The sequence below is a fragment of the Rutilus rutilus genome (genome assembly GCF_951802725.1).
Source record: "Rutilus rutilus genome assembly, chromosome: 4".
Classification (NCBI taxonomy): domain Eukaryota; kingdom Metazoa; phylum Chordata; class Actinopteri; order Cypriniformes; family Leuciscidae; genus Rutilus; species Rutilus rutilus.
Genome location: NC_140212.1, coordinates 2,395,313 through 2,420,608, shown reverse-complemented (window position 1 = coordinate 2,420,608; position 25,296 = coordinate 2,395,313). Strand labels below are relative to the sequence as shown.

The 25,296-nt window shown below is 38.1% G+C and overlaps 1 protein-coding gene across 2 annotated transcripts in view; it reads left to right on the top strand.

Annotated features, from left to right (window-relative positions):
* The window catches only part of grm8a (glutamate receptor, metabotropic 8a), a 203,556-nt gene that overhangs the window by 75,445 nt on the left and 102,815 nt on the right, over positions 1–25,296 (top strand). The gene's annotated exons all lie outside the window — the stretch shown is intronic.

Genomic DNA, 25,296 nt, shown 5'->3' with positions numbered 1-25,296 from the left:
ATTCTTATCTTGCACATTCTTATCTGCTCACCGTGTGCAGAAGTTGAATCCATTTAATTAATTCTCAGTTGTTAAACTAAGGATAAACGGGGATTTACGTACCCGCAGTGTTCCTGAACCTCTGCTCTTTCACATATTGACCGAAATGTCATGGATGTTCTTGGTTTTGATGGTGTATGAGACCAGGAGCGCTCTGGGTCGAGTGTTCAGCGGTTTACTGTACGTTCAGTGGATGTTGACATTGCTCACAGAAGCCAAAGGTGATGTAGACCGTAGGTGTTTGCTGACCACGCAGCAATGAGAGAGTCTTACAGAAAGAGCACAGGGTGAAGCACTACTTTAGCATGTGCTATTTCAACACAAACCTGCATTTTATTCACTAAACACCTTAACAAATGTTGCACACAGCCTCTCCAGGATTGTGATCACAGAATTTTAGTGCAGACTCATTGAATGCATTTTTCAATTTTTTACGCAGAAAACATTAGCCTGAGAGCAGTATCAGCCAATCAAAATCCATAATTATGATTACATGTTAAAAGAGACATGGCTGCGCATGTAATCCAATGGCATGTTTATGTTTTCGTGTTAAACGCATGGGACTAGTTAAATGAGATAAAGTTAAATGAGATAAAATCATTATATAATGGACATAAAATGGACAAAAGCGTCTGCTAAATGACTAAATGTAGGCTAAATGTAAAATAAAAATGTGATTTTCAGTCACAATTTTGAAAATATCTGAAAAAATTCTGGTGGGAATGACTATATTTGCACTGAAAAAATTTGCCAACTCAGAGACATTACTTAAACATTTCGAAGTAGAAAAACTGAAATAGCATTTTCTTGTAGAACATACTCAAGTGATCTTTCAATAAATATTTTTTTTAGTGTTGTTTAGCGCTGTGGCAGCCGTATTTAGTTAATTGTTATTCTTATCAGAGCGAACGCATCTCATTTCTATGCGAATGAGGCTTGTTATAGATTAGCCCTTTATGCATTTAATGTTGTTGTGGTAAACAGACGAGATATATTTTTAATTGATCATGGCAGCAGTAATTCATGAAATTATGGAGAAGAGGGTTAAAACTGGGCACATTTCCAGACGCGCCATGCAGCCGAGTGCACGTTCTGCATTTTAAAGATCTATCCAGGTTTTCAGGACCATAAAGTAGAGCAGATAGCAGTAGTCTGCTTATAGTTGGTATTCAGGACCTAACCTTTGTTGCACTCAGAACATTAGTTAAAAGGGCACATATCATGCTTTTTTGATTTTACCTTTCCTTTTGTGTGTAATATAGCAGTTTGTGCATGTAAACAATGCATGCGTGCATGGCACAATCCACGGCAAAAAGAGTTCATCAATCCAACGGAAAACACTTGAAATGCCTTGTTTGTTGTCCTGCCGTTATTTCAGTGACTTAACTACGTCATCATGTTACACATTTGCATGTCGAGGAGATACTGGGTTTCTTTTTCCACCACGAGGGCTAAAAACATTGAATGGACTTTCAATACAGAGGGATTTGTTACCATAGTTTATAGCTGCTCATGAAGCCTCGGGAGCTGAAACCCGATTATGATAAGGGGCGACACATTTCCGACACGCGCTCCAATCGGTTGACCAATCACAATAGACTGGTCCAGCTGACCAATCAGAGCACACTGGGCATCTCGGAAAGGCGGGGTTTAAAGAGGTAGGAACTAAAAAAGAGTGTTTCAGGCAGAGGGTGAAAAGAGGTGCTGCAACAATGTACAGTATGAGAAAAATAGTTCGTTTTTTTTACTTTAAACAATGTAAAAGTATTCCAAAGTTATGAATATGGCCACTTTAATAGCCCTAGAAAGACAAACACTGGGTCTGCATGTTGCTTAAGCAGGCATGCAAACCGGATGGGAGAGTGTAAAATGGACTCTGTCTAGTATGCGAAGCACATCCTCTTCAAGAATGATGGTGCTGACCGCTATCAAGTGCCCTGGAGTATCAATAAACACCCTCAGATGAAGATATAAGCAGGGAATGGGTGAGAGGAGGACACGGATGGACAGAAAGTGTAATGACGGGCTTTAACACACAGTTCCTCCTCTGGTAAACCCCGTCTACGCTATTATTCACCCCCTTCCTCACCCTACGAGATGGAATTATAGCTGTTAGCAGAGACCCCGCTGATCCGCAAATGCAAACATCACACAGCTGTACTAATCGCACGGTTTAATTGTGCATTAAAAATTCATGAGCGATGATACACATTTGTGTAATAACATCCACTTTAGCATCCTCCGGACTCCAGTGTTTACCATCACACGTAGTGTTTCACAGCTACTTAGAAACTGTCTCTACTCAGGCTTCTTGCTGCTCATCATTTAAAGGAGTTAACCGGAGACAAGACAGAATCTGCACAACTGAAAATGCAGCTAGCTGAAGCATGAAGAGAGTTTTCCCCCCTCGCACATGGAGATAGATGATGTTTAGCTACTAGAGTGCAGTGTTGACATTTCAAATGGTTGATTTTTTTTAGCATTTACTGTATAAACACTTAAAACTGGGCAAAGAACCCTTATGAAAATGAACCACGGTTTTACTACAGCATTTAGTAAAATCATAGCAATTAGCCATGGTTTTACTATTGTAACTATGGTTTTACTATATTTTTTTGGTAGTAAACCCAAAGTAACTACAAAATTAACCATGGTTTTACTATAGTAACACATGGTTTAACTAGGGTTTTACTATTGTAACTATGGTTTAACTATATTTTTTTGGTAGTAAACCCAAAGTAACTACAAAATTAACCATGGTTTTACTATAGTAACACATGGTTTAACTAGGGTTTTGGTAGTAAACCCATAGAAACTTCAAAATAAACCATGGTTTTAATACATCATTTGCAATAAAATCGTAGTAACTACAAAATGAAGCATGCTTTATACTGTAGTAACCATGGTTTAACTATGTTTTTTTGTAGTAAAACCATTATAACTACAAAACTAACCATGGTTTTACTACAGCATTTGCAGTAAAATCACAGCAATTAACCAGAGTTTTACTATTGTAACTATGGTTTAACTATATATTTTTTTGTAGTAAACCCATAGAAACTTCAAAATAAACCATGGTTTCAATACATAATTTGCAATAAAATCATAGTAACTACAAAATGAAGCATGCTTTATACTGTAGTAACCATGGTTTAACTATGTTTTTTTCCGTAGTAAACCCAAAGTAACTACAAAATTAACCATGGTTTTACTATAGTAACACATGGTGTAACTAGGGTTTTGGTAGTAAACCCATAGAAACTTCAAAATAAACCATGGTTTTAATACATCATTTGCAATAAAATCATAGTAACTACAAAATTAAGCATGCTTTATACTGTAGTAACCATGGTTTAACTATGTTTTTTTGTAGTAAAACCATTATAACTACAAAACTAACCATGGTTTTACTACAGCATTTGCAGTAAAACCAAAATAACTACAAAAATGAACTGTAAGAACTATAATAAACACAAAACAAACTATGGTTTTTACTATAGTAGGCTATAGTAGACTCATTAATACTGTGAGAGAAATAATCAAGCATGATTTTATAAAGAAAACGTTTCCAAAATCAAAAGAATGGCTTTTATTGTCACTGGACTGAATTCAATTAAATATGGTAAAAGATGGAGGGAGACGATCTAAGAAAGGATGTGACCATGGTAGAGGAGTTATCCTTGCCTTTGTTTGCAGATTGTGAAGGAGCTTTGCATTTCCCAGACTGCAGGTTCGAGTGTCCCAGCTGTAACGTGAGCGGTGGATTAAAACGGAGAGAAAAGAATTGAACAAGCATGCAATTAGCCGCTAAATGAATGTCATGCAACAAGCGAACGAAAAGTCAATAGCTTTGCAACAATGATGCCCTCATTGTAGTTTCCGCTAATGGCCGAGACAATTGAGATCTTCCTCGTTGCTTGTCACTACTTCAGGAAATCACCGTGCATCAGATAGCAGTTGCCCTTTTGAGGCTATAATCATTAACCGCAGTTTATTCTACAAACTTTGAGTTTAATTAAGGACCATTTTTTCCGCACGTTTGCATTTGCTGTCTGAGAGTGAACAGATGTCATGACCTAGTGGATGGCGTGTATGCGTCGATGCATTGAGCTATAGTGGTGAAAACCCATCTAGTTTAATGGTTTTATAGGGGTTTTGAAGACACTACAGGTGAATAGGGTAACATTTTTAACTAGCAGATATCACCATGAAACTTTCCAAGTTGATTACCTACATTAAGATGAGAAAGAAATGTATTACAAGTTTTCTGTAATTTAATGTTTAAATATGCAAATTATGCAATATCGAATTAAATATGCGCTAATTTGCATATATACAAAAAAAATGAGTATTGGATAAAGCCAGGTTAAAAAAATTGTTTTCGTTGTGTTCACATATATTAGATGGGGAAAAAATTACAGAGGGATTTATGGATATCTACTTTTGTTATCCTGTAAATCAGAATATACTGTCAATAGCCTTAAAATAAATATTTTCGCCATGTTTTTTGGAATAAAATGTTATATAAATCAGGCTAGGAATAATATTTTTACAAATCCCTCGGTAAATGTCTTCATAATATAACTAGGTACAAGACTGGAAAGTTTGGTGTATATCGGTGCTACTGAAGTGGAGATTTCGGACTTGGAGTACGAGAGAAAAGTCATTTTGAGAAAACGGGCTTTAAAGATTTATCATCAGCCAATGAGATTGCGCATTCAGTCCTTTTACTTTCACGATTGGTTGCTGATAAAAAGGAAATTACCATATTTGGATCCGACAGGATTGTACAGGAGAGAGAGAGCTTCCTAACGGTGCATGTGATGACAGGAGCAGACAGAGATCGCGGAGCAGCACGTTGATTAAGAACGCCAACTTTTGTTGAATTTACAAAGTGTAATAAAATAAAGACCTAAATGTGTTTTTCGGACTTTTTTTCACCACAAGTATGAAAGAAGACAAATATCCCATGTTATTGGGATTGGGTATGTTATTGAAGACAAATATCCCAAAATCTCAAAATTGACCAGTAAAAAAAAAAAAACGATGTTTTTGCCTGCCGTGTCTCGCCTTAAGGTTTTCATCCAAAATTCAGGGGGCAAAAAAAGGTCTACAGTCAATCATCTAGCGATGTACTAGATGTCATCTAACTAGAAGAGCTAGACTGTCATTGTGGTTGTTACATCGTTTTATATTAGCCATCCGGTTGGGCAAGAACTACGCTGGATTAGCTTGTATTACGTGTGACTGTTGAGAGGTATCCATAATTGGGTAAAGTACCCTGTCTCACTGCATTTGTTCTTGTAAAGATGACTCTCGCTATGTGGACTTATCTGTGACAACACGGCGTGGACAGTTTCCCATCACACTGACACCATTTTATTTCCCCAGAGGGGAAACATTTCTTGGCCATATATATATATATATATATGTATATTTATATATATATATATATATATATATATATTTTTTTTTTTTAAGAACTCAAGAATTCTCATGTGTTCCATTAATGCATCAAGAGTTTCTCAGAAAATTCCATTGGAATTCCAATACAATTCACTGCAGTTTCTAACTTTTACTCCTTTTCACACAAACTATTGTCATGGAGCGGATTATTGATTAATAACGGCTTATTTCTGCACTGTTTCTTGTGCAATACTATGTCATGACCGCAAAACACTTTTACCATAGTTCATGATGTGTAAACTAACACATTTTGACATATGTACAGTAAAGTTGCTCTGTAGCTCACGTGAGTTACGATAAAAGACTTGTAGAAGCAAGCTAAAATGGTAAATGCATCTTTTTTTTCACATTGGCTTATACGTTAGGTTTAGTGTAGGTTGTACATTATTTTCAAATGCAAACTGCTGAGATACACAACAACCATTGCAATAAAATGTCGCCACATTCATGTGCATCTGTTTCTGGGAACATTTAATGCGCTTTTAGTTTCGATTTCTCTTTGAAATTGCAGCACAGTGTGCAGGAAAAATTGTCTATTTTTGTCTACATGCTAATAGCTCCATATTGTCTTTGTCCAGGTAGGAGACTAAGATTCTTAAAAGTCTTTTATATGTGTAAATTCACATTAATAGCATCAAGGCAGCTGCCAGGATGAGGTTAGTGAGAACACTTCTCTGAGGAGCGAGTTGCAATAGATGCTAATGGACATTAGCCTTAATTACCATGCCAATGGGCCATAGATTATTGCATTAATGTGTGTCACGGGATTTCCCTGTAGTTTCGGAAAAGCTATGTGAAAGGGTCACTTCAGCAGCTGGGCTTCAGCACTTCAGGGCCCACACATGCACTGCAAAAAAGGATTTTCTCACTCAGTATCTTGTTTTACATATATCCAAACATTCACAACCTGTCACCTGCCAGTGTCCCGGAAGCGGGAGAATTAGCAATTTATTGACCTATTTTTCCTGTCACATATTTTGTAGTAATAATGAATTAGGTATCATTTGAAAGCTTAAACTCTCAAAATGCATCCATTATAAAACTGAGTTACCATGAAAACGGTACTTTAAATCCTTTTAGCAAGCTAAATGTTTGTGATATCAACTTTAAATTTGGAACACAACTTGGATACACAATTTCAAGCAATTTTACAGTCCAAATCTTTTGTTTTGTATAAAATACTTTTTTTTTTTTTTTGCTTTACTGCAAACTTAAACTTTAGTAACTTTTTTACTCTTTCATTTTTTTGAAGCTGCTTTCACGTCTGCAATAAGTAAGTGTTAAGTCTTGTTTTCTGTCACAATTAAGTGATTTTATACTTAAAACAAGAAAAAGAAAATGCCAATGGGGTCAGAAAAGTACTTAATTCAAATGGGAAAACACTTATTTTTCTGACCCCATTTGAAGATAGTTGTTATTGTTTTAGGCATGAAGTAATTTTGCTTCTCAAGTAATTATATCTTGATTTAACAATATATAGATATTCAAAAATACTATATTTTTTTTTGCAGTGCATGTCTGGGACCTGAATTGCTGTGACTAGACTGAAATGATGAGCCAGATAGATTGAGATTGACACATTTCTACCATCTTACCACCCTTTGTCCAACATGTCCTTCTATAGTATGTCCACAGTCCTTTGCTCACATCTAAACTGGCCATCCTCAGTAACCTCCTGAGCTGAACGCTCACGCTCTTCAAACGCAGAGGTCCAGTGTATTCCCACAGGAATCCAGGAGAGAGGAGCCTGTCTTCTCTGTTTAAAAGGCCTAATGAAGCCATCACATTCCTAGGAAGCCAAACTCTGTCTATAGATTAAACACCGGCTTCTGTTATTCCGGGGTTGTGACCCACACAGACGGCTGCCAAGTCATGTACCGTGAACGCCACTGGGGAACAGATGGTGCAAACCTCACAGCACAACCCATATAGTGTTTCTAACATCATACATGGTGACATTTGGATGCAGTTAGATCTGTAGAGAGTAGAATTCATAAAGAAGTTATGTAGTGCCTCTTTAAACAGGCCATATGTAAGAATTTTCATGTATTAATTGGCTTTTTATTGGCAATGTGTGAACAGCTTGTAACGAAACTTAACAAACGAGGCCTTCCTAGGTAACGCCTATGAGAGTCTGCAGACTGATTTTTATGTGAAGCACTGAATCAAAAGGATTTGACATTTACACTCTCTCTTCTGTTTTATGACACATGAAATGAATGCTTATACAATGTTCAGGATAAAGTTGGAAAAGCCATTCTGTACTGTAATGTCAATATGTCATGCAAAGAAACGGGATTAATTCACATTATAGTCTCACATAGCCAGGTCAATAGTCTATAGTCTCAAATATACTTTATAATATCATAACATTTTAATACCTCATGTGTCGACATGATGCCGGTGAATGCCAGAACTGGTGCAAACATTTCCTCATCGCTATACGATCAGATGCTTTCTGAACTGCTGTTTTCTCACCGCTGTCATTATTGTGTGTATGTTATTAATGAAAAGTTAATGTTCAGCTATCTATCTTTTTACTTCTAAGCAAAGGAGGAAAAAGAACTGCACCGCGAGTGAATCGGGGGTTAAATCACGCTCAGTCTCTTGTACAAACTTTCTGGCTGCAGTTCACTCAACGGCCATTGGTGTCGCTAATAGCAAGGTTTTCTGAAAGCATTTTTGTTTTGTTCTGCACTAAAATATCGAAACATTCTTAAATTAAGACACATTTACTTTAGAAGCAAAGAGAAAATTCATCAAAATTAAGAGACGAACAAATATCTACCAATGGGGTCCGAAAAATGAATCTGTATATTTTTTTCTTCTTGTTTTAATTATATAAACTCTTACTTTTACTTACTTAATTCACAAGTAATTTAGCTTTTTTATTATTTGCTTTTTTTTTTATTAATATTTAATTTTTTTTGCAGTGCATGGCATTTTTATTTCCAAACAGATTGAACATTACGATGTTTGCAATTTGGTTTATATGATGATCACAAACACAAAACCAGCAGCACATGTGGAGTGGAGAAATGAATGAATCAGAATATGAAGCTGGAAGTAATCTATTCTTCATTTTGCCAATGTGTTTCGGCACACGGGCCTTCATCACGGCTAAAAAAATGCAAATGGAGAAAACTAATTTAAATGCAAACGAAGACAAGATTAAATCTAACAGTCAGCCAATCAGAGAGTTGGAACAACTCAGATGGTATGATTTCCTCCAATCACATTACACGCCATGACATGGTTTGCTTTTGGTATTTTCACTACTTTCCTAAACAACTAAAGCACAATTAGGGAACATATTACTGGATATCATAAATGTCCTCTAGGTACTGTAACTCAAGCTATCAAGATCTTTGCCAGTGTGTGTTCGCTCATCGTCATTATCAGCTCTCAATAGTGAGAGACACGACCACAGGACATCAAACGCAACATGTTAACAGTTAACACATTCATTTGCTCATTTTATGTGCAACATCAATGGCAAAAGGTTCTCAATCTGGACAATTTACAAAATTTACAAAGGATTAAATGTAGTAAATGATGTGAAGCTTCCTAAAGATTGTGTTATTAGATTATTTTAGCAATCCCTCATGACTCACGAGTGTCTCTGATTTAAATGACCAAAATGTCATTGGATTTGGAATCCGTTCAATCAGTGAATCATTTCAAAACTCAACGATTCATCAGTGAAAAATGTTCATGAAATTCTTTGTCTGAATTTTCCATTCATTATAATTTTTTTCATATTATTTTTTAATATACAGTACATATCTTAATAAATATGTAAATATCACTGGGTATTACTTTACATTCGTCCATACGCTCCTTAAAATTATGCCCCACTGTTAAATATGAAGGAATTTTCCATATTGATTTTTCACAGATAGACTGAAAAAAATGATTCTTTGAAATTAATAAAAAAAATTATCGTAAGTGGTTGCAATCAATTGATTTAATCTACTTTTAAACAAATGCATTAAGTTGAACTCAATCAATTTGAATGCATTTGTTTAAATGTAGATAAAATCTATTGAATGCAACCACTTACGATAATTTTTTAAATTAATTTCAATGAATAATTTTTTCACAGGTATTTTACCTGTATTTTGCATTGTTGTGCTTGAGGGTTGAAGGAAATGCCCGTAAACTTAACAGAATTTTTTTTTTTCCTTACATTGAATGATTGATATGCATATAAAACTGATTAAATATTGTTCTTCCTTGTGCTCATTTTGTGGGAAACAATGTGGTAAACCTAATTTTTTACTACATTTTACTTCTCGCATTAATGATTAAATACACACGTTTTAAAAAAAAATCAGGTTTCAACTTATCCATTAAACTTTTCTGATTGAAGAACATGAAGATGAATAGCTCACAGGCAGTTTTAATTCCTCAACCCACACTATTGACAACAGAGCAGAATATGTGTGTGAACGTCTGCCTCGACTTCCTGAAAGAGCTTTTATCATCTGCAAATTTCCGCTTCACTTGCTTTTATTTTTACCTTAAGCCTTGCAGGAAACATCTTTAGAGGGAGGTCAGGAGTGTCACGGTTGAAATAAATTGCAAAACCAATACTGCCGTTATTATGTGGAGAAACACGAGAGCGTAGAAGTACTTCCAAATGGAAACGCCTCCAGAACTCTTACGAATGCCTATAAAGACGAAGACTTCATGGGAAACTCTGGAATGAAGAATGGTGTGATAACACTTTATTTTAAGAGAAGTCCAGCTTCAAGAGCTTAACATTGCTGTGGAAAAGTGCTGTGCTGGTTTCAGATGCGGATTTGCACACTTACTGGCTGCTCAGACTGGGATTTGTCATTTCAGTGAAAGTGACCCGGCTGAAAGTCAAGCTGTCAGAGCGCGTTGGCTAGTGGATATACGATTAGCAGAACATCCATACTTTCTATTTCATCAATGTCTGCAGATTGACTACGGCCATTGATCCCAGTGCAAGCGGACTCTGTTCTCCTTAACGAGCTCGGACAACTTTACGGTTTAGGAAAGACAAACGTTCCCGAAGCTTCCCACCTGCCAGGCCGGATGAGCCGATCACAGAGTCGCTCTGAAGCGGCAGCTGGCGGCTGATAATGAATCAAGCTCTGGCCAGCTGTGTGATAGATGCCACTGTCCGCCAGGGCTGATTAGCTGACAATTACAGCGGTGTGTGTGTGTGTGTTAGGTTGCATCTTTTTCCTCTCGCCTTCTACTTTCACTTTGTCTTTTATCATTTCTCTGTGCATTCTTCGACAACTACAGTCACTTAAAATCAGCATGACATGAGTTCGCAACCCATTTAACCATACGTAATGTGATGTATTTACAAGTAAAACAGAATATTCGATGAGATAAAGTGGGTAGGTCTTAACTGATCAACTGGAATATGATTGGATAGTGAAAAGTGATGGAGAAAATATAAGGGCTTGATGATGTCAGCTGAAAAAAGAAATGTTTCAGAGTAATTTTGATGAGTGCTCAGGATTATATCACACGACCGATGAAAACCAGGAATGCGAATTTAGTCAGTTTTATATGATGATATTTCATTATAAAATGATACGTTTCTTTAAAATAATGTGTATTGTGGAAAGCACTACTGTAAATGACTTTTTTTGACTTGTCACTTTTTTAGTGTATCCTGCAAAAAGACTGAGAAGAATTAATATTTCTATAATATTTCATTTTTAAAAAACATTTGAATGGGAATTGAATGTTTACTCAGTTCTCGACTCAGGACCGCTTCCCTGCTGGAGGTCAGGAGCCGGTGGCCCACAGGGAAAGACGCTGTCCCGTCAGGCGTTTTGTTGACTTTGATGTAATCTTTTGACCCCTCTCACTCTTTTAAGTCTTCAGAGACGTTCTGTCATGACACACGCTGTCCTGACGTCTGCCAGGGTTCAGCTATCTCAAAGCATGTGCCTTCACTAGGGGTCGTGCTCAGGCAAATATTGGGTGAATTACATGCATTTTATAATCTCGTTAAGTTTATTATTTACAATAGATTTGCACATGTTGTGATGCAGATCATGCCACACTGACGTTGACTTTAAAATGCATTCAAAAGCCATTTTTAATGAGAAGTATTTCCAAGTGAAACAAGATATTCAATCCAAAAAAAAAGAGAAAAAAAGTAGGGCAGGAGTTAGTTTGATTATCAGTAACAATGCACTGTGTGACACAGGTGACCTCAGTCGAATATTACATTATTTTGAATAACATGCACAATTCCAGTGTGAACATCTGTAAGAATAAAGCAAAATGTCCATTATAAATTCATTTAGGCTTTGAGGAGGACTGAGACTCTCATGAAGAACTTAAAGTGTGTGTGTGTGTGTGAGAGAGAGAGATAGAGAGAGAAAGCGAGAGAATGCAAACTCAAATGTCGGTGTGGTTTTTCCTTTCTTTCTCAGTTTTTCAAATGAAGCGATTCTGGCCGCGTCCGTGCTTGACACGTAATTTATTCACCCACACCACAAAACACCAGAAAACCATGGATTTAAAAGTTTCATCATCCCCCAGCCTCTCATTTCTCACACAGAATTTTTTATTTTTTTATTCAGCCTTGGGATGTGCATTTATGCAGGGTTTAGGCCTGCCTTTATATTCTGTGCCTCGTCTTTCTCTGTCTCTCGGTCTCTCTCATTTTTTAATGGCCAGTACCAACATTCGCACTAGGATGACTGATATAATTGACTATAAATATATATATGAAGAGTTCAGATGCAAAAACCTCTAAGTGCCATCTGAAATTTTCTTCTAGAATGATCATTTTTTATCAAGCTCTTATATTTAAGTTCAGTAATTTCACTTAAATGGCAATGAAAATGACCTATTAATTGTCATTAAAGTGAAAATACTGAACTTAAATATACGAGCTTGATTAAAAATGATCATTCTAGAAGAAAATTTCAGATGGCACTTAGAGGCTTTTGCATCTGAACTCTTCATATATACACACATAATGCATACATACAATGATATTGATAGAAGTCATACGACTAATGTAGTATCATACCGTTTTCAACACAACTCTATGTACATTCTGCAAACTTTAAGCATTGTTCTAGACTTCCATTCCGAATAGCCTTCATATTTTTCAGTGCTTCTTTTTCTGTCCTAAAGGAATATTGTCAGTTTTATGATGTTATTTTTTTTTTAATAATGTGTCTCATATAGGCTCATGCATGCCTCAGAGGGCGCAGTATCTTTAAAAGCGCACAGGTCGTGTTTGGCTCTGAGGGTAAAGCACTAATACCGTCTAGCAGTCAGAAGGGTGAATCTTGTCAGATTAACTTCAATCGTGTCCCTGGGTGGGTTTTTCAGGGATACGCAATTAGCCTCGGATCAAGGTCTCAAATTGACATGGTGGTCCAATCACCCATCGCAGATGCGTAATTTCATGAAGGAAATTGGCTAATTAGGCCCTCGGATTTCCACATGTTCCATGTTTCCCGTAAGAGTGTGGCTGATTGAGTCGGTTTACCGTGGTTTCACCCAGACATCTGCCTCGGCTCGCTCTAACTGTTCCTCTGTGAGCGCAGCAAAGCAAACCCATCTCATCTCAGTGAGTGAGCAGCGTCCTGCCATATGTGAAAACTCTGGCAGAGTGGATTTAAAGATCCTTGTGTAAAGCTGTTACCCCACATGCAATATATTCTTCACATTAGGCCATATTAACACTCTACGAAACAGAATGTTTCGTCAGTTTATTCAACACTCGTTTCTTCAGAATGTTCAACTACTGTAATTATTCATATATGCAAACAAATCTGCATGGCTCAACTGACAGCTGTTATTCATGCAATGGTAAATAAATGTAATTGGAGAAGTCCATGCCTTATAGTACAGTATTTTTACCACAGTTAAAAATACAACTCTAGGTGGACGATCCAGGGCATGGCTTTGGGACCACAAAACCAGTCACATGGAGCAAATTTATGAAATTGAGATTTATACATCACACGAAAGCTGAATAAATAAGCTTTCCATTGATGTATGGTTTGTTAGGATAGGACAATATTTGGTCGAGATACGACAATTTGAACATCTGAAATCTGAGGGTGCAAAAAAATCGAACCATTGAGAAAATCTCCTTTAAAGTTGTTCATTTATGTTCGCGATTGTGCTTCATTCACTCACAAAAATACATCTTTTATATATTTACGATAGGAAATTTACAAAATATCTTCATGGAACATGATCTTTACTTAATATCCTAATGATTTTTGGCATAAAAGAAAAATCGATAATTTTGACCCATGCAATGTATTGTCGGCTATTTCCACAAATATACCCGTGCGACTCGTGACTGGTGACGTGATCCAGGGTCACATATGTGATAGTAAAGGAAATAATTTATATACATTCATTTATAATTAAACAATATTAAAATATCATTATTAAATTGAGAATATTGTATTACTAAGTGCTGTCAAATCAATTAATCATGATTAATCGCATCGCAGTTTGTGTTTATATAATATATGTGTGTGTGTGTGTTTGTGTCTGTGTTTATATGGTATATATAGATATATACATACACACACATATATACTGTACATACAGTGCTATGCATAAGTTTAGACACCCATGCTAAAGTTGACTAAAAAGAGGAATAAAAAATCATCTTTTGGAAATTGAACTTAATGCCTTAATTAAAAAAATGAGGAAAAATCCAACCTTTAAGGACACCAATTTTCTTTGTGAATGAATAATGTATCGTAAATAAATAAATGTTCTTCCTTAAAATACAGGGTGCATAAGTGAGTACACCCCTATGTTAAATTCCCATAGAGGCAGGCAGATTTTTTTTTTTAAAGTATTTAAAAAAAAAGAAAAATTTAGGATACTATGCATCCTGATAAAGTTCCCTCGGCCTTTGGAATTAAAATAGCCCCACATCATCACATAGCATTCACCATACCTAGAGATTGGCATGGGGTACTTTCCATAAGATCATCTCTCAATGCAAATCAAACTAGCTATTAGGCTAACTGAAATAAAACCATGCCAATCTCTAGGTATGGTGAATGCTATGTGATGATGTGGGGCTATTTTAATTCCAAAGGCCAAGGGAACTTTATCAGGATGCATAGTATCCTGGATCCATGAAGTACAGTAACTGGCCTTTAAAAATAAAAATCTGCCTGCCTCTATGGGAATTTAGCATAGGGGTGTCCAGACTTATGCACCCTGTATTTTAAGGAAGAACATTTATTTATTTACGATACATTATTCATTCACAAAGAAAATTGGTGTCCTTAAAGGTTGGATTTTTCCTATTTTTTTGAATTAAGACATTAAGTTCAATTTCCAAAAGATGATTTTTTATTCCTCTTTTTAAGCAACTTTAGCATGGGTGTCTAAACTTATGCATAGCACTGTATATTAATATATATATACACATATGCATGAAAATAACATTTTAACTTATAAAGCTGTATCTATAAAGTTCTGAGTGATTTTATCTTGTTGATATGCGGTTGCTCGGGCGTTCTGTGTGTTTACGTGGTGGTTTCTTAATTTTTTTTTAATGTAAGTGGGATTCATGCATGCAAAAATCATATGATAGCATGCCTGTCCGAAACAAGCCTCCCAGTTTCACTTAGCGAACAGCTCTAACAGTATATTTCCTCGAATGCTGTCTCGACTCGACTCTGTTGTGTTGGAAACGACCTCCATGTTCTGCTCCGTATCTCTCTTATCGAAGAGTCACCCTTTAAACGACAGGGTTCGGCTTTCACCCGAGGCAATATCAAATTGGCACGCGAATCAAGACCCTCTCAAAGCGAGTAAGTGGCGGTTGTAGTGTCAGACCTCTCAGTCCGTCGCCATTGTTAACAACAAAAGATCCGTGACAGTGTGTTCAGCAGAATGACTCTTTTGTCCCGTGATTGGCAGTCGAACACCTGGTCAGATGCGCGCGTGCTGTAATATTGCTCATCGTGATGCATTCTGGCAAGCTGTGATATCTTCTGCCGGTCCAGCGTAATTCTGGCGCTCCACCAGCTGAATTACAATCGACAGAAGAGTTTCGCCTCAGCGCCGGCCTTCCCATGGGGCTTTGCTTTCATTGATTCTTGTTTGTGCTAGAAGTGAGTCTGTCCGCTGTAGGGACACGATCGGTCGGGAGACCTTGTGTTTGCGAGACCTACAATCGCTCTGATTGTCAAGCCTGGTTGAAGCCCTGTTCTGCTGAAGAACAACGGATGACAAGCTTTCTGTCACTCAGAACCAGACGCTGAACAGAATGAAAAGTGTCATGTTACATGAAAATGAAAACATTGATTTGAACTATCCTTTTAGGTTTGTTAAATTGAATGTTAGGTATTACTACTTCCAACCATTTTGCCATTCCATAGCTTCACACATGCACTGATACTTACTTAATACTTAATACTTTATTTGTCCCTTTAAGGGAAATTTGTTTTGGGCAATACAGGTGAAGCTGCATAAGATACCCATATGACGACATATAAGGACATATAATAGCAATGCAGGTGTTTGGTGATTATTTATTATTATTATTTTCATTTAAAGGGGTGGTTGATTATGATTTTCTAACTTTAGTTAGTGTGTAATGTTGCTGTTTGAGCGTAAACAACATCTGCAAAGTTACAACGCTCAAAGTTCAAAGCAAAGGGAGATATTTGCTTTTAAAGAAATCGCTTTTTAAGGACTACAACAAACGGCTGGTAGAGACTACACCACATTCCTCCCGGGTTAGTGACATCACCAACCCTCAAATTTACATAAACCCCGCCCCCTGGAACGCGATTTATAGATTATCAAGACAGAATATGCTAATCAATGACTAGAAGATAACTACACATGAGCTACATAAATTCATCAACTAACCATTCAGAAATGCTCTGTTGCTTCTACATGTTGTCACTTCTTCTTGAGTCTCTCCATCTTTTTGACTCCGGTTTGAACATAAAAGGCTAAAAGTTTTAGAAATTTTCAGTGCATGTGTGTGTGAGGTAAAAGGACACAAGCTCTTGAAGCTCCGCCCCCTGTGCCGGGACCAGCAGCTCATTTGCATTTAAAGGGACAGACACAAAACGGGCCCTCAAAAAGTGACAACTTTAACATGCTATATATAAATATCTGTGGGGTATTTTGAGCTAAAACTTCACATACACACTCTGGGGACATCAGAGACTTATTTTACATCTTGTGAAAATGGCATTATACCACCCCTTTAAACTACCAACTTTGACCTTTTGATGCATTTTAAATGCTTAAAAATACCTTTATTTATATAGCGCTTTATACAATAGAGTTCTTTTTTCAAGCAGCTTTAGGGATAAACAGGAAAGTAATGATACACTGATGCAAACAGAATTCAATTCTGCTGTAAAGCAGCTCTAAAAAGACAATAGTAAACAGTCATTATTCAGTGTTCAGTGTTGATTCATTTTGGTTCAATAACTGTGTAAAGTACATCTGTTATTAAATGAGTTCAATTAATAAAGCAGCTCTGTAGAAAACATTGATGCCATTATGCAGTTCAGTTCTAGTGTCAGTGCAGTATTAAGTGAGTAAAAGTGAATGTGTATTTAGCGTCTAGCATTCTCTGTTTTTGGTTACTTTCTTCATAGATATAACTAGCCTGTATAGATTAATAATTAAGTGATTTATATATAAATAAATGTGTAATTAAATAATAATAAATTATGAACTATATGTAATGTATACACTATATAGCTGTTTTATGTATAATATGTATATATATTTAATATGTATACAAATTCTTATTAAAAATATTGTTGCATTTAAAGTATATAATATTTTTATTAAGTGGAATTCTATAGATTTGTAGATATTGATACATATATAAGCGCACAGGCTTCGGGTATGCACTTAAATGAATGAAAACACACAAAAATATGTCAAAAAAGCCTGTCTTGGAGCTGTCGGTATGTCCTAAGTGAACAATAACAGCTGGGAAAGTAATCGAATATGTGTCAGTATATTATATCTGTGTGCATTTGGTCTTAAAGTGACAGCAGCCTAATAAACCTGTCATTTAAAGGGGTGGTTGATTATGATTTCACTTTTCTAACTTTAGTTAGTGTGTAATGTTGCTGTTTGAGTGTAAACAACATCTGCAAAGTTACAACGCTCAAAGTTCAAAGCAAAGGGAGATATTATCTTTAAAAGAAATCGCTTTTTTAAGGACTACAACAAACGGCTGGTAGAGACTACACAACATTCCTTCAGGGTTAGTGACATCACCAACCCTAGAATTTACATAAACCCCGCCCCCGGAACACGATTTATAGATTATCAAGACAGAATATGCTAATCAATGACTAGAAGATAACTACACATAAGCTACATAAATTCATCAACTAACCATTCAGAAATGTCCAGTTGCTTCTACATGTTGTCACTTCTTGAGTCTCTCCATCTTTCTGACTTCGGTTTGAACATAAAAGGCTAAAAGTTTATGAAGTGCATGTCTGTGTGAGTGCAAGCTGTTGAAGCTCCGCCCTCTGTGCAGGGAGCAGCAGCCCATTTGCATTTAAAGGGACAGACACAAAACGGTGTGTTTTTGCTCACCCTCAAAAAGTGACAACTTTAACATGCTATATATAAATATCTGTAGGGTATTTTGAGCTAAAACTTCACACACACACTCTGTGGACATCAGAGACTTATTTTACATCTTGTGAAAAGGGCATTATACCACCCCTTTAATGTTAATCAAACAACAAAAGAAAACGAGAGAATCATTCACTGAATAACCTTAGTAACTTTTAAGAATCAGTGTATATTTAATGAATGCAGTGAAGAAGACTATACAGAGTTTTATTTCTACATTTGATTACTTTATTCAATTTCTGTATACTAGATCGTATTTGTCCTATTGTTTGTCATTTTAATTTGTATAGTATTACTACTGACTGTTTCATCTCACTGTTGTTTGTTGACGTTGAAACGGCTCTGAAAGCACAGATTAAAGGGGTCGGGGGTCATTTCTGGGTTTTTTATGAACGCATTGCCTAACGTAGTTTTGCTTAGGGCCCCCAGAAGTCTAGGACAAGGGGACTTCACGATAACGAATGCAATTTTTGAGCCCTTTAAAGTGCCTGACTGCATTTACTGCTGTCGCACATCTCATCTTTTTGAATATGCTCGCCTGGATGTGCATATGACAAAATATTCTCACTTGTTCATTAGCGTCAGCTCACCTATTGAGTCCATTGAGTTTCTGGAATGAAGTACCTCTTGTAGATGTGGGGTAATTACAAACCAGCGCTGACAGGCCATCAGTCAAGAGCGCTCTCAGGAAACACGGGTTGAATGGGAAGGGAAGCCTGCGGGGAGGGCCGGCACTCATCTAGATAAAGATGTTGCTTTTGAAAAACAGCTAATGCCCTTTCTGTCATTTTTCTGCGGCGAATCCAACACGACTGTATTAGCGCAAATGAGATTCTCCGGGCATGCTGTCTTCTCTGTGTTGGGAAAATTAGCTGAAAGGGAGTGTGGGAACAAGAGGAGCTTGCAGTCTGCTGCCTGTCAGTGAAGTGATGGGACTTCATTACCATGAATAGAAAAGGCTTGAAATATTGATTTAACATGAAAGAAAACACTAATTGGGCCATTTAATTTCAATTTATTTAAAAGGGCAACGTTATTCATAGTTTAAAAGGGAAGTTCGCCCCCCCCCAAAAAAACATTTGTTTAGCTTTAAACATGAATGATGACTTTTTTCCCAGCAGAATGCTCTTTTCTACACAACAAACTGAAATAAGCACTATAAAAGTAGACCACACGACTCATTCAGAGTCTTCTAAAGCCGAACGATATAGCTTTGTATGAAAAAAAAGGTTGTTCATTTGCCCTCCAGTCCAACTCTTCAATCTCAAACATGGCGCCTCGAGATGCACGCTCGACTTATATGACATTAAATGACTAGTCATTGATACGGTGGCGCACTTGAACATAAACTTGAGAGTTTAGAGCAAAGGGACAAATTTAAGCGAATAACAGTTTACATTTTGAGCTGTTCCTCACACAAAGTTCAACATTTTTGTTGGCAAAAACAGCGTTGCAACCTATTAATCTTCAAACGCATACATACCTCGGTTCTTGGTGTGACCCAGGAAACTGTGATAAAAAATATTGATTTTGTAAACATTAAAAACGATGATTTTGAGAATATGGCGAATATGAGCCAGATGGGGAAATTAAATCTGATGATGACAGTCATGATGTTACAAAAGCTTCTCCTGAAACTGAACTCTTCCAAGTTTAAAAGGTTATGAAATATGCTTTATTTTACTGTTTAAATATCAGGATAGTTTTATACTATTGCGGCGGATAGAGAGCCATCATGTTAGATATAGATCCGGGTCTCTTATGACCCGAATGTGTAATAATGACTGGCGAAACAGGGTTACAGAGAAGCAGCGGAGGGGAAACGAAAGCTCATGCGTATCAGATTGGGCTTATTAATGACGAGTATATTTTTAGATCTGATTCACAGAGTATGTTTGGACCCCCGGAGGCTCTCCATCTCGTGTGTCTGACTCTGACTCAGTCATCCGGCAATATGAGAGGATGAGGGACACGACAGACGGCGGGAGAAAAACTCTCTGTTATTTGTTACTGTGATGGAGTCCCTCAGAATGAGCTTCCGGATGAAACCCAGTGATGTTAATAATGTATTCCTTCAGTGTGAAACTGTCTCCGTTTTCCCAATCACGCTGGCATTCCTCATGGAGCGCTTTAGCAGCAGTTCAGTCCAGGAGGATTCCTGCTCTTCCCGATGGCCGTGGCTGGATTGTAAATGAAGAGAGAGAGAGAGCGAGAGAGTCCAGGGACAGTCACATGCTTCATTTAAGTGTCAGCCTAGTCTCAGATGTTTCTCCTACAATTCCTTTGGAGAGAAATAAGAATCAGTCAGCTGTTGTCATGCAGCAGGAGTGAACGAGTTCATAATGATACTTTTGATTGCTTTTAGCGTCTCCATTTGCTCTCCATTTCATCAATATTTTGTCTAGTATTTTAATTTTCTATATTTTATTTAATTTTATATTTTTAGTTTAGGACAATTTACATTTCCCCAAAATTCTCATCATCATACTGCAACAAGTTTATTTATTGATTGATTTAAGCACAAGTCAAAGTCATTGGGTTTAAATGTGCTTAAGTGTTATGACAATTATGTCTGATGAATTTTTCTAAAAAAAATTGAATATCCTTCATTTACTTACCTTATTTAAAATCCACCTGCAGTCAATAAGTTTATCCTTTAAAACTCATCTTTGATAATTAAAATGACATATTTAAAAAAAAAAAAATGTAACTGTTAAAATAATTTCTCCATGCCTCTTGAATGTAACTCTACACCCCTGCCTCATTTAGTATAGGTGGAATCATGAATATGCAAATTAGTCCCCGAACAACATTCCAATCAACCAATCAGATTTGAGGGACAAGTTTACAGTTTATGTCAAGTTTAGGCTTACAACCAGGGTTAGGTGCTTCTATCTATGTCATTCCCTCTCATTTCCGTCTGATTTTAGGGATAACTTATGAGTAGGGTTAGATTTAGGGGTTGACCCATGAACGTGTCTAACTCGGCAAAATCTGGATGTGCATAGCTCATCATAACATCCATCATAAACATAATTCACCCGCTATATTGCTGTATGTTTTTGTGCTCACTGTAGAAAAGCCCCGTCACGGGACATCAACGAGATTGGTTACATGTTTGTGACGGTAAGAAACGAGGCGGTTTCAAACCGTGTTTTTGCAGTTTCAAGGAGAAAATACTCAGCAATGGTGTTGAGTGATGAATTTGAACATGGCTTGTTTTAAAGCAAACACCACATAGACATATAAACAACATTAAGCGCTTGCTTTTCACCAGTGGGTCTTTCTTGACATTTAGTACTAGCGTTGCATCCTTCTTTTAGTAATATTTGTATCTTTGTCCACAAAAACCATCTCGTTCTATTTTAAGGACAGGATTAAGCGTTGCTCTATTACAGTATCTGTCCATGTCTCCGTTCCTCCTCCACTCTTCCTTCATGTTTAATAGAATCATTTAAGAAGAACCAGCTGTGACTTGCAAAGCTTATCGTGTTTGCTTGAGCTCTCTCTGAGGAAGTGCTTTTCCCCTTCGTTGCGCCGCTTTTAATGTGTTTCCTCCGCACCTCTGAGGGTAATGCTGTTCTCACGTTGAAGTCAGCAGTTCACCGGCGCGTGAAACACAGCGCTTGGACTGTTGGAAAATTAAGAATGGGGCAAAAAGTCAGTGGACGCGTGCAGGACTAATGATGTTTTCGCCAGGGCCGGCTGGGTTGTCGGTTCGGCTTTGTCACAGATCTGGCCCCGAGCGTCTGTAGTTCGAGACACCAGCTTCCTCGGGCCAGAAGACTCGTGGTCAAATCAGATGGGTTGCCAGATCTTCATGTTCAGAGATGCAGGCAGAACTGTTGGAGAAGCATTTAAAGGGTTAGTTCAACCAAACATGAAAATTCTGTCAGTAATTACTCGCCCTCATGTTGTTCCAACCCCGTAAGACTTTCGTTCATTTTCACAACACAAATTAAGATATTTTTGATGAAATCTGAGAGCTCCTCCGTAGACTGCTAGGTAATTGATATCTGCCATCCCAGAAGAGTTAGTAAAGACATCGTTAAAATAGTCCAAGTGACTACAGTGGCTCAACCTTAAGTTTATCAAGCGACGAGAATACTTTTTGTGCGCAAAAACAAACAAAAATAACGACTTTATTCAACTATTGATTTTCTTCTGTGTTTCTGCGCAGCGCTTCTGGGTTGTACGTCAGAACGCAGGCTCACTATTGGCCGACGCTGGTCATGTGTGTGATGCTGGTCGAATAAAGTCGTTATTTTTGTTTAAGGTTGAGCCACTGTAGTCACTTGAACTATTTTAACGATGTCTTTACTAACTTTTCTGGGATGTCAGATATCGATTACAGAGAAGCCTATGGAGGAGTGAGACAGCTCTCAGATTTCATCAAAAATATCTTAATTTGTGTTGTGAAGATGAACGAAAGTCTTACGGGGTCGGAACAACATGAGGGAGAGTAATTACTGACACAATTTTAATCTTTGGGTGAACTAACCCTTTAAAGCAACGGATCAATCAAATATGACGATTTTATGCGTATGCCGTACGTTCTTTCTTCTGTGGATCAAATTATTTTCTTTATTCCACGAAAAGAGTTGAGGCCAGACATTTTCACCCTTGTAAACTTAATTGTCTTTAATGTGCACTTGTTGTGTACCTAAATCTAATAAAACTGTTCTTGCATGAATTGAATAAAAGGCCACTTACAGAGAGTACACTTTATTAACACACTTAAAAACTGCACACAAAAAGGTTTTGCTAAGTAAATCATTCTGTTTTAATAATCTTAAACTTGTACTAAAGCACATGTAAAATAAATATATCAAATTATAAATAAAGCTGCAGCTTTATATGTAAATACAAATATATGTACATGACATGCAAGTAGAAATGACATAAAAGTTAAATGCTTGTCAGTACATTTTTCAAAGGTAATTATGAAAAATAACTCTAAAGGTCAGCAAATTGCATTTAATATAAATTTAAAAACTATAATACATATTCATTTAATTGCACTTTACGTGCAATTAAGTGTCCTCAAACATTGCGTTCAGTTTGCACTTAAGAATATTCCTTTATATTTCCATAATAAGTACTATTTTTAAAAGAATGCTAAAAAGTACGTTTCTTTTTCACAAGGACAAGCTCCAAAAATGACTAAAAAGCACCATAAAACTGCAGCTTCAGAAGACTTTCAACATAGCACGAAGCTGTGGATGGATTTTATAATAATTCAATGATGCATTTTGTCCTTTATGGAGCCCAAAAGTGTTTGTCCCCATTGTGAAAGAGCTGGGACATTCTGCCAAATGTCTCCGTATGTCTTTACAGTCTGAAGGATTGAGTCTTGTGTAATGTGTTCAAATGAAGATGCAATCTCAATAATCAGGATTGGGATCATAAAGCATGGGGTTTAGTGACTGGTTTTGTGAGTTTCATCTGTACGCCGTGCCTGAGGCGCAAGGCATGAGCCGAGCACAGCCAGAGAAATGACAAGCCCGTATTGCCTGATTGTCTGCTCGCCTCATGCTGGGATGTGTGAGTCTGATCATTATCTCCGTCAGCTTTGCTCTTTCGCCCTTTAGAAACTTTCCTCTCTCTCTCTTTGCAGGTAGCAGTAATTTTTCTGAATGGACTACAACGCTCGCCTCTTTACGTGTTAGAGATACGCACCGTTATTTACTGTTCTCTCCTCTGTTGATTTACTCGTGTGTCAGTCGTCATTGAAGCAGTGACTGAGGTGATGTATGGCTCAGGTTGATGGCATACGCTGGGTAAGTGTGATATATAAGCATGCTGGGTAAGAAATCAAGATATTTCCTCCAAAATCATGTCGGAATGACACATTGAGCTCATTACGTTTCTTCAGCTTGGCCTCATTTTAGGGGTCAGGGAAGTTAAATGTTGCTTATTTTAGTTGTCTGACCTTTTTTATTGGATCTTTCGGTGTCTTTATGAGTGTCACATTCACCGTCTGTCATTGTCCTGTCTGCACTACACTTCCCAGAGTTCCCAGTCATCATCACCTGCACCTGGTCATCATCATCTCTGTCACCTGTTTAGTTATTAGCCATTGTTCTTCATCACCGTCACCTGTCTTCACTCGTTGTCATCTGTGTATTTAAGTTCCTGTCTTTCAGTACTCACTTGTCGGTCAATGCTTATGTTAGGTTTGTTTAATGTTAGGTTCCTGTTCTGAGCACACGCTCCCTGTTTTTTGTGTATCTGTTATACTTGAGAATTAAAACCTTGGAATACTTCATCTTCGAGTTCGCCTCCTACTTCATCCCACCCAGGAAGCCTGACAGATTGACCGACCGTAAAGAAGAAAGAAGATGGGGAGATTGATTGCGGGGATCCTCTGGCCCCGAGCTCGTAAGCTGGTGTCGAACAGTGCAGACCTGGCATTGAAGATGTTCGACCCAGCCTTCATGTCAGTCAGAAAAGCCATTGAACACGCTGGTCCAGTCGAGCCTGCACTTCACGCCGGTCCAGCCGAGCCTGCACTTCACGCCGGTCCAGCCGAGCCTGCACTTCACGCCGGTCCAGCCGAGCCTGCACTTCACGCCGGTCCAGCCGAGCCTGCACTTCACGCCGGTCCAGCCGAGCCTGCACTTCACGCCGGTCCAGCCGAGCCTGCACTTAACGCCAGTCCCGCCGAGCCTGCACTTCACGCCAGATCTGCCGAAGCCAAGGCAGTATGCGTCATGCCCGCCGCCCCTGAGACTGTGAGCGTTATGCCCGCTGCGCCTGTGACAGACAGCGTCATGCCTGCAGAGCTTTTGTTTTCTTTTATTCCGCTGACCTTGAAGCTTCCTTCACCGCTGGTCCCGTCCAGCACAGAGCCCTCTTCACCGCTGGTCCTGTCCAGCTTAAAGCCCTCTTCGCCGCTGGTCCCGCCCAGCTCAGAGCCCCCTTCGCCGCTGGTCCCGCCCAGCTCAGAGCCCCCTTCGCCGCTGGTCCCGCCCAGCTCAGAGCCCCCTTCGCCGCTGGTCCCGCCCAGCTCAGAGCCCCCTTCGCCGCTGGTCCCGCCCAGCTCAGAGCCCCCTTCGCCGCTGGTCCCGCCCAGCTCAGAGCCCCCTTCGCCGCTGGTCCCGCCCAGCTCAGAGCCCTCTTCGCCGCTGGTTCCGCCCAGCTCAGAGCCCCCTTCGCCGC